Source organism: Amia ocellicauda, unplaced genomic scaffold (assembly GCF_036373705.1).
Source record: "Amia ocellicauda isolate fAmiCal2 unplaced genomic scaffold, fAmiCal2.hap1 HAP1_SCAFFOLD_81, whole genome shotgun sequence".
In the NCBI taxonomy this organism is placed as follows: Eukaryota; Metazoa; Chordata; class Actinopteri; order Amiiformes; family Amiidae; genus Amia; species Amia ocellicauda.
Genome location: NW_027103007.1, coordinates 355,001 through 370,000, shown reverse-complemented (window position 1 = coordinate 370,000; position 15,000 = coordinate 355,001).

The following is a 15,000-nucleotide window of genomic DNA, read 5'->3' as shown; positions in this document are numbered from 1 at the left end:
AGCCCTTGGGGTTCCTGCCGGGGGCGGGCAGCATACATATGTCCGTTCCGTGTGAGCCACCGGAGATATGTCAGAGCCCGTACGCCCCCCGCACTCACCCTTAAAGGCCCGCAAGCCCTTGGGGTTCCTGCCGGGGGCGGGCAGCATACATATGTCCGTTCCGTGGGAGCCACCGGAGATATGTCAGAGCCCGTACGCCCCCCGCACTCACCCTTAAAGGCCCGCAAGCCCTTGGGGTTCCTGCCGGGGGCGGGCAGCATACATATGTCCGTTCCGTGGGAACCACCGGGGAGATGTCAGAGCCCGTGAAACCCCGAAAGACAGACCCTTAAAGGCCCGCAAGCCCTTGGGGTGAACGTCTGGGGCGGGCAGCATACATACACCCCGGTCGGGAACCACAGGGAGGTGAGGTCAGAGCCCGTGAAACCCCGAAAGACAGACCCTTAAAGGCCCGCAAGCCCTTGGGGTGAACGTCTGGGGCGGGCAGCATACACACTCTCCACGGCGGGCCGCGAAGACTTAGCGGGCGCAGCCGCCGGAGCGGGCCGCCGACGAGGCCTGAAACGCGGGGTGCGGCCGGGACCGTTCCCCCCCTTGCATTTCGCTGGATGATCAGACAGTCGCAAAGAACCGTCTGAAAATCCCGGGCCAAGTCCAGAAAGTGTCCGTAAAAGAGCTAGCGGGGCCCAGCCACTTTCCTCCAGCAAGTGCCCTTAGCTCAGTTTTGACCTCTCTCATTGCACTAAGTGTCTTCAAAAACCCAGTTCCTGTATTTCCCCCGGCACCGTAGAGAAATGCTGACAGCCTGGAACACTGTGGCGGCTGCACACGGCACTCCCATGCCCGCCGCGAGCAGCCTAGCCCCGCCTCAGACCCGCGAGAACCGCCCATCGGCACACGGCCCGCTGTGCGCCCGAGCCGTTTGGTGTAAAAACTGTCCAAAAGTGGTTTCGACCACTTAGGAACATCGTAGAGACTCGAAATAAAAAGGATTTTGTTGGAAAAGCGATTCTGAGGAAGGCTGTGTTAAAATTAATTTCGGGAAATGTCGTTTACCCCCCCCCAAATGGCTCCGAAGTACCCCCCCCCCACCCCCCCCCTAAAAAACCGTGTTCCGGGGGTTTTTCGAGAAAACAAACACACGGGGTATATAGAGGGGACTGAGACGAATCGAATGACGTGCTTTGCAAAGAAATCGGGGGCTCACAGCCCCCCCAGGAGAGGTTCAAAAGTCGGAGGACTGGTCACCTAACTCCCATTGAAGTCAATGGGGGAAAAATGAAAACTGTCAAAAAGGCTTAAAATGGTTCAAAAACCCACTGGGGCAGTAGATAATCATCCTATTTGAATTTTAAAAGTCTTAGTTTGGCGAAAAAATACCTTTTAATAATTGTTTTAGGGGTCAGAAAAATCAGCTCCGGCTGCCTGGTCACCTAGGGGAGATAGAAAATTTTTCTAAGTTTTTCACTCGGCCGCCTGGTCCCCTAACTCGAAAATTTTAAAGTGCTCCCATCGGTCCCGGGATAGGGTGGCTGATAGCTGGGAGCCCCCTGAGCACTGCCCCGGTGTTAGTTTTCGGAGAAATGCCCCCGTTGATTTGTTATGATTTTTTTTCCGCCGGCCGCCTGGTCGCCCTAATGCAAAGTCAATGGGAGTGAGGAGATAGAAAATTTTTCAAAGTTTTTCACTCGGCCGCCTGGTCCCCTAACTCGAAAATTTTAAAGTGCTCCCATCGGTCCCGGGATAGGGTGGCTGATAGCTGGGAGCCCCCTGAGCACTGCCCCGGTGTTAGTTTTCGGAGAAATGCCTCCGTTGATTTGTTATGATTGTTTTCCCGCCGGCCGCCTGGTCGCCCTAATGCAAAGTCAATGGGAGTGAGGAGATAGAACATTTTTCAAAGTTTTTCACCCGGCCCCAAACGGCTCCAAAACACACTGGGGCTGTGGCTGGGACTCTCACCAGGACTGCCCCCTACTTTATTTCTGGATTAAAAAGCATTCTATATTAATTTTTCGATTTTTGGGACCCGGGACGCCTGGTCACCTAACTCCCCTTCTATCCCTATGGGGGGGGGACGGGGACATCGAAAACGCTCCCATCGCCGCCGAGGCACGCTGCGGGGACTCTCCCTACCATCGCCCCATGCTTCCTTTGAAGAATATATGACGTTTTTCAATTTTCACCGACATTTGAAAATCAAAACTTCAGAACATTTCATAGTTATTCTCAATGGGTTGTCTAGGGGCACACATCTCTAAACTGGGGGAAATGCTCAAAATGATTAAAAAGAAAAACAATGCCCCCAGACCCGGGGGGCTGATAGCTGGGAGCCCCCTGAGCACAGCCCCGGTGTTAGTTTCTGGAGAAATGCCCCCGTTGATTTGTTATGATTTTTTTTCCGCCGGCCGCCTGGTCGCCCTAATGCAAAGTCAATGGGAGTGAGGAGATAGAATATTTTTCAAAGTTTTTCACTCGGCCGTCTGGTCCCCTGACTCGAAAATTTTAAAGTGCTCCCATCGGTCCCAGGGTAGGGTGGCTGATAGCTGGGAGCCCCCTGAGCACTGCCCCGGTGTTAGTTTCTGGAGAAATGCCCCCGTTGATTTGTTATGATTTTTTTTCCGCCGGCCGCCTGGTCGCCCTAATGCAAAGTCAATGGGAGTGAGGAGATAGAATATTTTTCAAAGTTTTTCACTCGGCCGTCTGGTCCCCTGACTCGAAAATTTTAAAGTGCTCCCATCGGTCCCAGGGTAGGGTGGCTGATAGCTGGGAGCCCCCTGAGCACAGCCCCGGTGTTAGTTTCTGGAGAAATGCCCCCGTTGATTTGTTATGATTTTTTTTCCGCCGGCCGCCTGGTCGCCCTAATGCAAAGTCAATGGGAGTGAGGAGATAGAATATTTTTCAAAGTTTTTCACTCGGCCGTCTGGTCCCCTGACTCGAAAATTTTAAAGTGCTCCCATCGGTCCCAGGGTAGGGTGGCTGATAGCTGGGAGCCCCCTGAGCACAGCCCCGGTGTTAGTTTCTGGAGAAATGCCCCCGTTGATTTGTTATGATTTTTTTTCCGCCGGCCGCCTGGTCGCCCTAATGCAAAGTCAATGGGAGTGAGGAGATAGAATATTTTTCAAAGTTTTTCACTCGGCCGTCTGGTCCCCTGACTCGAAAATTTTAAAGTGCTCCCATCGGTCCCAGGGTAGGGTGGCTGATAGCTGGGAGCCCCCTGAGCACTGCCCCGGTGTTAGTTTCTGGAGAAATGCCCCCGTTGATTTGTTATGATTTTTTTTCCGCCGGCCGCCTGGTCGCCCTAATGCAAAGTCAATGGGAGTGAGGAGATAGAATATTTTTCAAAGTTTTTCACTCGGCCGTCTGGTCCCCTGACTCGAAAATTTTAAAGTGCTCCCATCGGTCCCAGGGTAGGGTGGCTGATAGCTGGGAGCCCCCTGAGCACAGCCCCGGTGTTAGTTTCTGGAGAAATGCCCCCGTTGATTTGTTATGATTTTTTTTCCGCCGGCCGCCTGGTCGCCCTAATGCAAAGTCAATGGGAGTGAGGAGATAGAATATTTTTCAAAGTTTTTCACTCGGCCGTCTGGTCCCCTGACTCGAAAATTTTAAAGTGCTCCCATCGGTCCCAGGGTAGGGTGGCTGATAGCTGGGAGCCCCCTGAGCACTGCCCCGGTGTTAGTTTCTGGAGAAATGCCCCCGTTGATTTGTTATGATTTTTTTTCCGCCGGCCGCCTGGTCGCCCTAATGCAAAGTCAATGGGAGTGAGGATATAGAATATTTTTCAAAGTTTTTCACTCGGCCGTCTGGTCCCCTGACTCGAAAATTTTAAAGTGCTCCCATCGGTCCCAGGGTAGGGTGGCTGATAGCTGGGAGCCCCCTGAGCACTGCCCCGGTGTTAGTTTCTGGAGAAATGCCCCCGTTGATTTGTTATGATTTTTTTTCCGCCGGCCGCCTGGTCGCCCTAATGCAAAGTCAATGGGAGTGAGGAGATAGAATATTTTTCAAAGTTTTTCACTCGGCCGTCTGGTCCCCTGACTCGAAAATTTTAAAGTGCTCCCATCGGTCCCAGGGTAGGGTGGCTGATAGCTGGGAGCCCCCTGAGCACAGCCCCGGTGTTAGTTTCTGGAGAAATGCCCCCGTTGATTTGTTATGATTTTTTTTCCGCCGGCCGCCTGGTCGCCCTAATGCAAAGTCAATGGGAGTGAGGAGATAGAATATTTTTCAAAGTTTTTCACTCGGCCGTCTGGTCCCCTGACTCGAAAATTTTAAAGTGCTCCCATCGGTCCCAGGGTAGGGTGGCTGATAGCTGGGAGCCCCCTGAGCACTGCCCCGGTGTTAGTTTCTGGAGAAATGCCCCCGTTGATTTGTTATGATTTTTTTTCCGCCGGCCGCCTGGTCGCCCTAATGCAAAGTCAATGGGAGTGAGGAGATAGAATATTTTTCAAAGTTTTTCACTCGGCCGTCTGGTCCCCTGACTCGAAAATTTTAAAGTGCTCCCATCGGTCCCAGGGTAGGGTGGCTGATAGCTGGGAGCCCCCTGAGCACAGCCCCGGTGTTAGTTTCTGGAGAAATGCCCCCGTTGATTTGTTATGATTTTTTTTCCGCCGGCCGCCTGGTCGCCCTAATGCAAAGTCAATGGGAGTGAGGAGATAGAATATTTTTCAAAGTTTTTCACTCGGCCGTCTGGTCCCCTGACTCGAAAATTTTAAAGTGCTCCCATCGGTCCCGGGATAGGGTGGCTGATAGCTGGGAGCCTCCTGAGCACTGCCCCGGTGTTAGTTTCTGGAGAACTGCCCCCGTTGATTTGTTATGATCCGTAGTTGCCGGCCGGCCGCCCGGCATTGCTCTATCGGATGGAGCGTGGGCTGGCTATGGGAGATTTAGCGATTTTCGGAACCGGCCCCGATGGCCCCCCAAACCGGGTGGCCACGAGGTGGGACCCCCCTGAGCACTGCCCCGGTGTTAGTTTTCCGAGAAATGCCCCCGTTGATTTGTTATGATCCGTAGTTGCCGGCCGGCCGCCCGGCATTGCTCTATCGGATGGAGCGTGGGCTGGCTATGGGAGATTTAGCGATTTTCGGAACCGGCCCCGATCGCCCCCCAAACCGGGTGGCCACGAGGTGGGACCCCCCTGAGCACTGCCCCGGTGTTAGTTTTCGGAGAAATGCCCCCGTTGATTTCTTATGATCCGTAGTTGCCGGCCGGCCGCCCGGCATTGCTCTATCGGATGGAGCGTGTGCTGGCTATGGGAGATTTAGCGATTTTCGGAACCGGCCCCGATCGCCCCCCAAACCGGGTGGCCACGAGGTGGGACCCCCCTGAGCACTGCCCCGGTGTTAGTTTTCGGAGAAATGCCCCCGTTGATTTGTTATGATCCGTAGTTGCCGGCCGGCCGCCCGGCATTGCTCTATCGGATGGAGCGTGGGCTGGCTATGGGAGATTTAGCGATTTTCGGAACCGGCCCCGATCGCCCCCCAAACCGGGTGGCCACGAGGTGGGACCCCCCTGAGCACTGCCCCGGTGTTAGTTTTCGGAGAAATGCCCCCGTTGATTTGTTACGATTATTTTTCGCCCAGGCGATGTGCCTTTTCATTTTGTTTTGCACTTTCCTTCATTCCTTGGTGCATGCTACCATCTAACGGACACATTTCGGTACTGCAGTTTGAAAGTAATTTCCCCGTCTAGGGATCTCTCAATGCCCTGGGCTGCGAAAGGAGGGCAAGGACACCCTATGTTCTCATGAGTGCAAAGCCCCCCCGGCTTCAAGGCATTCCAAAAGGAAAACCGGAGACACTGCTGTACACACACACACACACACACACACACACACACACACACACACACACACACACACACACACACACACACACAGAGAGAGAGAGAGAGAGAGAGAGAGAGAGAGAGAGAGAGATAGAGAGAGAGTAGTCACACAGTGGAATAAACTCCCCAGCGATGTGGTAGAAGCTGAAAGTTGGGGAACATTGTGATGGTCTATATTTCTTGGCAGATAATAAAAGATGCTCTTATCATGCCTCCGTTGATGTGTTATGATCCATAGGTTGCCGGCCGCCCGGCATTGCTCTGATCGGATGGACCGTGGGCTGCCTATGGCAGAGTATGGGCGATTCTTCAGCCGGCCCCGATGGCCCCCCAAACCGGGTGGCCACGAGGTGGGACCCCCCTGAGCACTGCCCCGGTGTTAGTTTTCGGAGAAATGCCCCCGTTGATTTCTTATGATCCGTAGTTGCCGGCCGGCCGCCCGGCATTGCTCTATCGGATGGAGCGTGGGCTGGCTATGGGAGATTTAGCGATTTTCGGAACCGGCCCCGATCGCCCCCCAAACCGGGTGGCCACGAGGTGGGACCCCCCTGAGCACTGCCCCGGTGTTAGTTTTCGGAGAAATGCCCCCGTTGATTTCTTATGATCCGTAGTTGCCGGCCGGCCGCCCGGCATTGCTCTATCGGATGGAGCGTGGGCTGGCTATGGGAGATTTAGCGATTTTCGGAACCGGCCCCGATCGCCCCCCAAACCGGGTGGCCACGAGGTGGGACCCCCCTGAGCACTGCCCCGGTGTTAGTTTTCGGAGAAATGCCCCCGTTGATTTCTTATGATCCGTAGTTGCCGGCCGGCCGCCCGGCATTGCTCTATCGGATGGAGCGTGGGCTGGCTATGGGAGATTTAGCGATTTTCGGAACCGGCCCCGATCGCCCCCCAAACCGGGTGGCCACGAGGTGGGACCCCCCTGAGCACTGCCCCGGTGTTAGTTTTCGGAGAAATGCCCCCGTTGATTTGTTACGATTATTTTTCGCCCAGGCGATGTGCCTTTTCATTTTGTTTTGCACTTTCCTTCATTCCTTGGTGCATGCTGCCATCTAACGGACACATTTCGGTACTGCAGTTTGAAAGTAATTTCCCCGTCTAGGGATCTCTCTCTCGTCTAGGGACACTGCTGTACACACACACACACACACACACACACACACACACACACACACACACACACACACACACACACACACACACAGTGAGAGAGAGGGAGAGATAGAGAGAGAGAGAGGTGGAGAGGGAGAGAGAGGTGGAGATAGAGAGATGGAGATAGAGATGGAGATAGAGAGAGATGGAGATAGAGAGAGAGATGGAGATGGAGAGAGAGATGGTGATAGAGAGATAGAGATAGAGAGAGAGATGGTGATAGAGAGATGGAGATAGAGAGAGAGATGGTGATAGAGAGATGGAGATAGAGAGAGAGATGGTGATAGAGAGAGAGTCGTCACACTCTGGAACAAACTCCCCAGAAGCTGAAAGTTGGGGAACATTATGATGATCTTTATTTCTTGGCAGATAATAAATGATGATCTTACAGAGGGCGACTTACAACACCAGTGCAAACATACAGCGAAGGACAAGGCATCAATCGCGACAGAATCCCTTGAGTTAAAGCAGCAGATTCAGAATAACACACGTCAAAACAGACTGGAGACTAAAACGAGCACGAAAGGTGTCGAATATGTGGCCTCCTCTCGCTTGTAAACTCTCTCGTGTTCCTGTCGATGGGGTCGGCGGCTCGGGGCAGCGGCCTAGCAGCAGCAGGCAGGCCACCCGGCTGCCTGGGGCTGACCTCCGGGGCAGGCAGGCAGGCAGACCTCCAGGGCAGGCAGGCAGGCAGGCAGGCAGACCTCCAGGGCTAACAGGCTGACCTCCAGGGCTGGCAGGCTGACCTCCAGGGCTGGAAGGCAGGATGGCAGACCTCCAGGGCAGGCAGGCAGGCAGGCAGGCAGGCAGGCAGACCTCCAGGGCTGGCAGGGAGACCTCCAGGGCTGGCAGGCAGGCAGGCAGGGCTGTGTGGCTGGGGAGGGCAGGCTGGCAGGCAGGTAGGCCGTGCTGCTGCCAGGGCTGGAAGGCTGACCTCCAGGGCAGGCAGGCAGGCAGACCTCCAGGGCAGGCAGGCAGGTAGGCCGTGCTGCTGCCAGGGCTGGCAGGCTGACCTCCAGGGCAGGCAGGCAGGCAGGCAGACCTCCAGGGCTGGCAGGCTGACCTCCAGGGCAGGCAGGCAGGCAGGCAGGCAGACCTCCAGGGCTAACAGGCTGACCTCCAGGGCTGGCAGGCTGACCTCCAGGGCTGGAAGGCAGGATGGCAGACCTCCAGGGCAGGCAGGCAGGCAGGCAGGCAGGCAGGCAGACCTCCAGGGCTGGCAGGGAGACCTCCAGGGCTGGCAGGCAGGCAGGCAGGGCTGTGTGGCTGGGGAGGGCAGGCTGGCAGGCAGGTAGGCCGTGCTGCTGCCAGGGCTGGAAGGCTGACCTCCAGGGCAGGCAGGCAGGCAGACCTCCAGGGCAGGCAGGCAGGTAGGCCGTGCTGCTGCCAGGGCTGGCAGGCTGACCTCCAGGGCAGGCAGGCAGGCAGGCAGACCTCCAGGGCTGGCAGGCTGACCTCCAGGGCAGGCAGGCAGGCAGGCAGGCAGACCTCCAGGGCTAACAGGCTGACCTCCAGGGCTGGCAGGCTGACCTCCAGGGCTGGAAGGCAGGATGGCAGACCTCCAGGGCAGGCAGGCAGGCAGGCAGGCAGGCAGGCAGACCTCCAGGGCTGGCAGGGAGACCTCCAGGGCTGGCAGGCAGGCAGGCAGGGCTGTGTGGCTGGGGAGGGCAGGCTGGCAGGCAGGTAGGCCGTGCTGCTGCCAGGGCTGGAAGGCTGACCTCCAGGGCAGGCAGGCAGGCAGACCTCGAGGGCAGGCAGGCAGGTAGGCCGTGCTGCTACCAGGGCAGGCAGGCAGACCTCCAGGGCTAACAGGCAGACCTCCAGGGCTGGCAGTGCTGCTACCAGGGCTGGATAGCAGACCTCCAGGGCTAACAGGCAGACCTCCAGGGCTGGCAGGCTGACCTCCAGGGCAGGCAGGCAGGCAGGCAGACCTCCAGGGCTGGATAGCAGACCTCCAGGGCTGGATAGCTGACCTCCAGGGCTGGATAGCAGACCTCCAGGGCTAACAGGCTGACCTCCAGGGCTAACAGGCAGACCTCCAGGGCAGGCAGGCAGACCTCCAGGGCAGGCAGTGCTGCTACCAGGGCTGGATAGCAGACCTCCAGGGCTGGAAGGCAGGCAGGCAGACCTCCAGGGCAGGCAGTGCTGCTACCAGGGCTGGATAGCAGACCTCCAGGGCTAACAGGCAGACCTCCAGGGCTGGAAGGCAGGCAGTGCTGCTACCAGGGCAGGCAGGCTGTCCTCCAGGGCTGGAAGGCAGACCTCCAGGGCTGGCAGGCTGACCTCCAGGGCTGGAAGGCAGGCAGTGCTGCTACCAGGGCAGGCAGGCTGTCCTCCAGGGCTAACAGGCTGACCTCCAGGGCAGGCAGTGCTGCTACCAGGGCTGGATAGCAGACCTCCAGGGCTAACAGGCAGACCTCCAGGGCTGGCAGGCTGACCTCCAGGGCAGGCAGGCAGGCAGGCAGACCTCCAGGGCTGGATAGCAGACCTCCAGGGCTGGATAGCTGACCTCCAGGGCTGGATAGCAGACCTCCAGGGCTAACAGGCTGACCTCCAGGGCTAACAGGCAGACCTCCAGGGCAGGCAGGCAGACCTCCAGGGCAGGCAGTGCTGCTACCAGGGCTGGATAGCAGACCTCCAGGGCTAACAGGCAGACCTCCAGGGCTGGCAGTGCTGCTACCAGGGCTGGATAGCAGACCTCCAGGGCTGGATAGCAGACCTCCAGGGCTAACAGGCAGACCTCCAGGGCTGGCAGGCTGACCTCCAGGGCAGGCAGGCAGGCAGGCAGACCTCCAGGGCTGGATAGCTGACCTCCAGGGCTGGATAGCAGACCTCCAGGGCTAACAGGCTGACCTCCAGGGCTAACAGGCAGACCTCCAGGGCAGGCAGGCAGACCTCCAGGGCAGGCAGTGCTGCTACCAGGGCTGGATAGCAGACCTCCAGGGCTAACAGGCAGACCTCCAGGGCTGGCAGGCTGACCTCCAGGGCAGGCAGGCAGGCAGGCAGACCTCCAGGGCTGGATAGCAGACCTCCAGGGCTGGATAGCTGACCTCCAGGGCTGGATAGCAGACCTCCAGGGCTAACAGGCTGACCTCCAGGGCTAACAGGCAGACCTCCAGGGCAGGCAGGCAGACCTCCAGGGCAGGCAGTGCTGCTACCAGGGCTGGATAGCAGACCTCCAGGGCTGGAAGGCAGGCAGGCAGACCTCCAGGGCAGGCAGTGCTGCTACCAGGGCTGGATAGCAGACCTCCAGGGCTGGAAGGCAGACCTCCAGGGCAGGCAGGCAGACCTCCAGGGCAGGCAGTGCTGCTACCAGGGCTGGATAGCAGACCTCCAGGGCTGGAAGGCAGGCAGGCAGACCTCCAGGGCAGGCAGTGCTGCTACCAGGGCTGGATAGCAGACCTCCAGGGCTAACAGGCAGACCTCCAGGGCTGGCAGTGCTGCTACCAGGGCTGGATAGCAGACCTCCAGGGCTGGATAGCAGACCTCCAGGGCTAACAGGCAGACCTCCAGGGCAGGCAGGCAGGCAGGCAGACCTCCAGGGCTGGATAGCTGACCTCCAGGGCTGGATAGCAGACCTCCAGGGCTAACAGGCTGACCTCCAGGGCTAACAGGCAGACCTCCAGGGCAGGCAGGCAGACCTCCAGGGCAGGCAGTGCTGCTACCAGGGCTGGATAGCAGACCTCCAGGGCAGGCAGTGCTGCTACCAGGGCAGGCAGTGCTGCTGCCAGGGCTGGATGGCAGGCAGGCAGACCTCCAGGGCTAACAGGCTGACCTCCAGGGCAGGCAGGCAGACCTCCAGGGCTAACAGGCTGACCTCCAGGGCAGGCAGTGCTGCTACCAGGGCAGGCAGGCTGTCCTCCAGGGCTGGATAGCAGACCTCCAGGGCAGGCAGTGCTGCTACCAGGGCAGGCAGGCTGTCCTCCAGGGCTGGATAGCAGACCTCCAGGGCAGGCAGTGCTGCTACCAGGGCAGGCAGGCTGTCCTCCAGGGCTGGATAGCAGACCTCCAGGGCAGGCAGTGCTGCTACCAGGGCTGGATAGCAGACCTCCAGGGCTGGATGGCAGGCAGGCAGACCTCCAGGGATGGATAGCAGACCTCCAGGGCTGGAAGGCAGGCAGGCAGACCTCCAGGGCAGGCAGTGCTGCTACCAGGGCTGGATAGCAGACCTCCAGGGCTAACAGGCAGACCTCCAGGGCTGGAAGGCAGGCAGTGCTGCTACCAGGGCAGGCAGGCTGTCCTCCAGGGCTAACAGGCTGACCTCCAGGGCAGGCAGTGCTGCTACCAGGGCTGGATAGCAGACCTCCAGGGCTAACAGGCAGACCTCCAGGGCTGGCAGGCTGACCTCCAGGGCAGGCAGGCAGGCAGGCAGACCTCCAGGGCTGGATAGCTGACCTCCAGGGCTGGATAGCAGACCTCCAGGGCTAACAGGCTGACCTCCAGGGCTAACAGGCAGACCTCCAGGGCAGGCAGGCAGACCTCCAGGGCAGGCAGTGCTGCTACCAGGGCTGGATAGCAGACCTCCAGGGCTAACAGGCAGACCTCCAGGGCTGGCAGTGCTGCTACCAGGGCTGGATAGCAGACCTCCAGGGCTGGATAGCAGACCTCCAGGGCTAACAGGCAGACCTCCAGGGCAGGCAGGCAGACCTCCAGGGCAGGCAGTGCTGCTACCAGGGCTGGATAGCAGACCTCCAGGGCTAACAGGCAGACCTCCAGGGCTGGCAGTGCTGCTACCAGGGCTGGATAGCAGACCTCCAGGGCTGGATAGCAGACCTCCAGGGCTAACAGGCAGACCTCCAGGGCTGGCAGGCTGACCTCCAGGGCAGGCAGGCAGGCAGGCAGACCTCCAGGGCTGGATAGCTGACCTCCAGGGCTGGATAGCAGACCTCCAGGGCTAACAGGCTGACCTCCAGGGCTAACAGGCAGACCTCCAGGGCAGGCAGGCAGACCTCCAGGGCAGGCAGTGCTGCTACCAGGGCTGGATAGCAGACCTCCAGGGCTAACAGGCAGACCTCCAGGGCTGGCAGTGCTGCTACCAGGGCTGGATAGCAGACCTCCAGGGCTGGATAGCAGACCTCCAGGGCTAACAGGCAGACCTCCAGGGCAGGCAGGCAGACCTCCAGGGCAGGCAGTGCTGCTACCAGGGCTGGATAGCAGACCTCCAGGGCTAACAGGCAGACCTCCAGGGCTGGCAGTGCTGCTACCAGGGCTGGATAGCAGACCTCCAGGGCTGGATAGCAGACCTCCAGGGCTAACAGGCAGACCTCCAGGGCTGGCAGGCTGACCTCCAGGGCAGGCAGGCAGGCAGGCAGACCTCCAGGGCTGGATAGCTGACCTCCAGGGCTGGATAGCAGACCTCCAGGGCTAACAGGCTGACCTCCAGGGCTAACAGGCAGACCTCCAGGGCAGGCAGGCAGACCTCCAGGGCAGGCAGTGCTGCTACCAGGGCTGGATAGCAGACCTCCAGGGCAGGCAGGCAGACCTCCAGGGCAGGCAGGCAGACCTCCAGGGCAGGCAGGCAGACCTCCAGGGCTGGATAGCAGACCTCCAGGGCTAACAGGCTGACCTCCAGGGCTAACAGGCAGGCAGGCAGACCTCCAGGGCTGGATAGCAGACCTCCAGGGCTAACAGGCTGACCTCCAGGCCAGGCAGTGCTGCTGCCAGGGCAGGCAGGCAGACCTCCAGGGCAGGCAGTGCTGCTACCAGGGCAGGCAGTGCTGCTACCAGGGCTGGAAGGCAGACCTCCAGGGCTAACAGGCAGACCTCCAGGGCAGGCAGGCAGACCTCCAGGGCAGGCAGGCAGACCTCCAGGGCTGGATAGCTGACCTCCAGGGCTAACAGGCAGACCTCCAGGGCTGGCAGGCTGACCTCCAGGGCAGGCAGTGCTGCTGCCAGGGCAGGCAGGCAGACCTCCAGGGCTAACAGGCAGGCAGGCAGACCTCCAGGGCTGGATAGCAGACCTCCAGGGCTAACAGGCAGGCAGGCAGACCTCCAGGGCTGGATAGCAGACCTCCAGGGCTAACAGGCTGACCTCCAGGGCTAACAGGCAGGCAGGCAGACCTCCAGGGCTGGATAGCAGACCTCCAGGGCTAACAGGCTGACCTCCAGGGCAGGCAGTGCTGCTACCAGGGCAGGCAGGCAGACCTCCAGGGCAGGCAGTGCTGCTGCCAGGGCAGGCAGGCAGACCTCCAGGGCTGGATAGCAGACCTCCAGGGCTAACAGGCAGACCTCCAGGGCTGGATAGCAGACCTCCAGGGCTGGATAGCAGACCTCCAGGGCAGGCAGTGCTGCTACCAGGGCAGGCAGTGCTGCTGCCAGGGCAGGCAGGCAGACCTCCAGGGCAGGCAGTGCTGCTACCAGGGCTGGATAGCAGACCTCCAGGGCTAACAGGCAGGCAGGCAGACCTCCAGGGCTGGATAGCAGACCTCCAGGGCTAACAGGCTGACCTCCAGGCCAGGCAGTGCTGCTGCCAGGGCAGGCAGGCAGACCTCCAGGGCAGGCAGTGCTGCTACCAGGGCAGGCAGTGCTGCTACCAGGGCTGGAAGGCAGACCTCCAGGGCTAACAGGCAGACCTCCAGGGCAGGCAGGCAGACCTCCAGGGCAGGCAGGCAGACCTCCAGGGCTGGATAGCTGACCTCCAGGGCTAACAGGCAGACCTCCAGGGCTGGCAGGCTGACCTCCAGGGCAGGCAGTGCTGCTGCCAGGGCAGGCAGGCAGACCTCCAGGGCTAACAGGCAGGCAGGCAGACCTCCAGGGCTGGATAGCAGACCTCCAGGGCTAACAGGCAGGCAGGCAGACCTCCAGGGCTAACAGGCAGACCTCCAGGGCAGGCAGGCAGACCTCCAGGGCAGGCAGGCAGACCTCCAGGGCTGGATAGCAGACCTCCAGGGCTAACAGGCAGACCTCCAGGGCTGGATAGCAGACCTCCAGGGCTGGATAGCAGACCTCCAGGGCAGGCAGTGCTGCTACCAGGGCAGGCAGTGCTGCTGCCAGGGCAGGCAGGCAGACCTCCAGGGCAGGCAGTGCTGCTACCAGGGCTGGATAGCAGACCTCCAGGGCTAACAGGCAGGCAGGCAGACCTCCAGGGCTGGATAGCAGACCTCCAGGGCTAACAGGCTGACCTCCAGGCCAGGCAGTGCTGCTGCCAGGGCAGGCAGGCAGACCTCCAGGGCAGGCAGTGCTGCTACCAGGGCAGGCAGTGCTGCTACCAGGGCTGGAAGGCAGACCTCCAGGGCTAACAGGCAGACCTCCAGGGCAGGCAGGCAGACCTCCAGGGCAGGCAGGCAGACCTCCAGGGCTGGATAGCTGACCTCCAGGGCTAACAGGCAGACCTCCAGGGCTGGCAGGCTGACCTCCAGGGCAGGCAGTGCTGCTGCCAGGGCAGGCAGGCAGACCTCCAGGGCTAACAGGCAGGCAGGCAGACCTCCAGGGCTGGATAGCAGACCTCCAGGGCTAACAGGCAGGCAGGCAGACCTCCAGGGCTAACAGGCAGACCTCCAGGGCAGGCAGGCAGACCTCCAGGGCAGGCAGGCAGACCTCCAGGGCTGGATAGCAGACCTCCAGGGCTAACAGGCAGACCTCCAGGGCTGGATAGCAGACCTCCAGGGCTGGATAGCAGACCTCCAGGGCAGGCAGTGCTGCTACCAGGGCAGGCAGTGCTGCTGCCAGGGCAGGCAGGCAGACCTCCAGGGCAGGCAGTGCTGCTACCAGGGCTGGATAGCAGACCTCCAGGGCTGGATGGCAGGCAGGCAGACCTCCAGGGCTGGATAGCAGACCTCCAGGGCTAACAGGCAGACCTCCAGGGCAGGCAGGCAGACCTCCAGGGCAGGCAGGCAGACCTCCAGGGCTGGATAGCAGACCTCCAGGGCAGGCAGTGCTGCTACCAGGGCTGGATAGCAGACCTCCAGGGCAGGATAGCAGACCTCCAGGGCTGGATGGCAGGCAGGCAGACCTCCAGGGCAGGCAGGCAGACCTCCAGGGCTGGATAGCAGACCTCCAGGGCTAACAGGCAGGCAGGCAGACCTCCAGGGC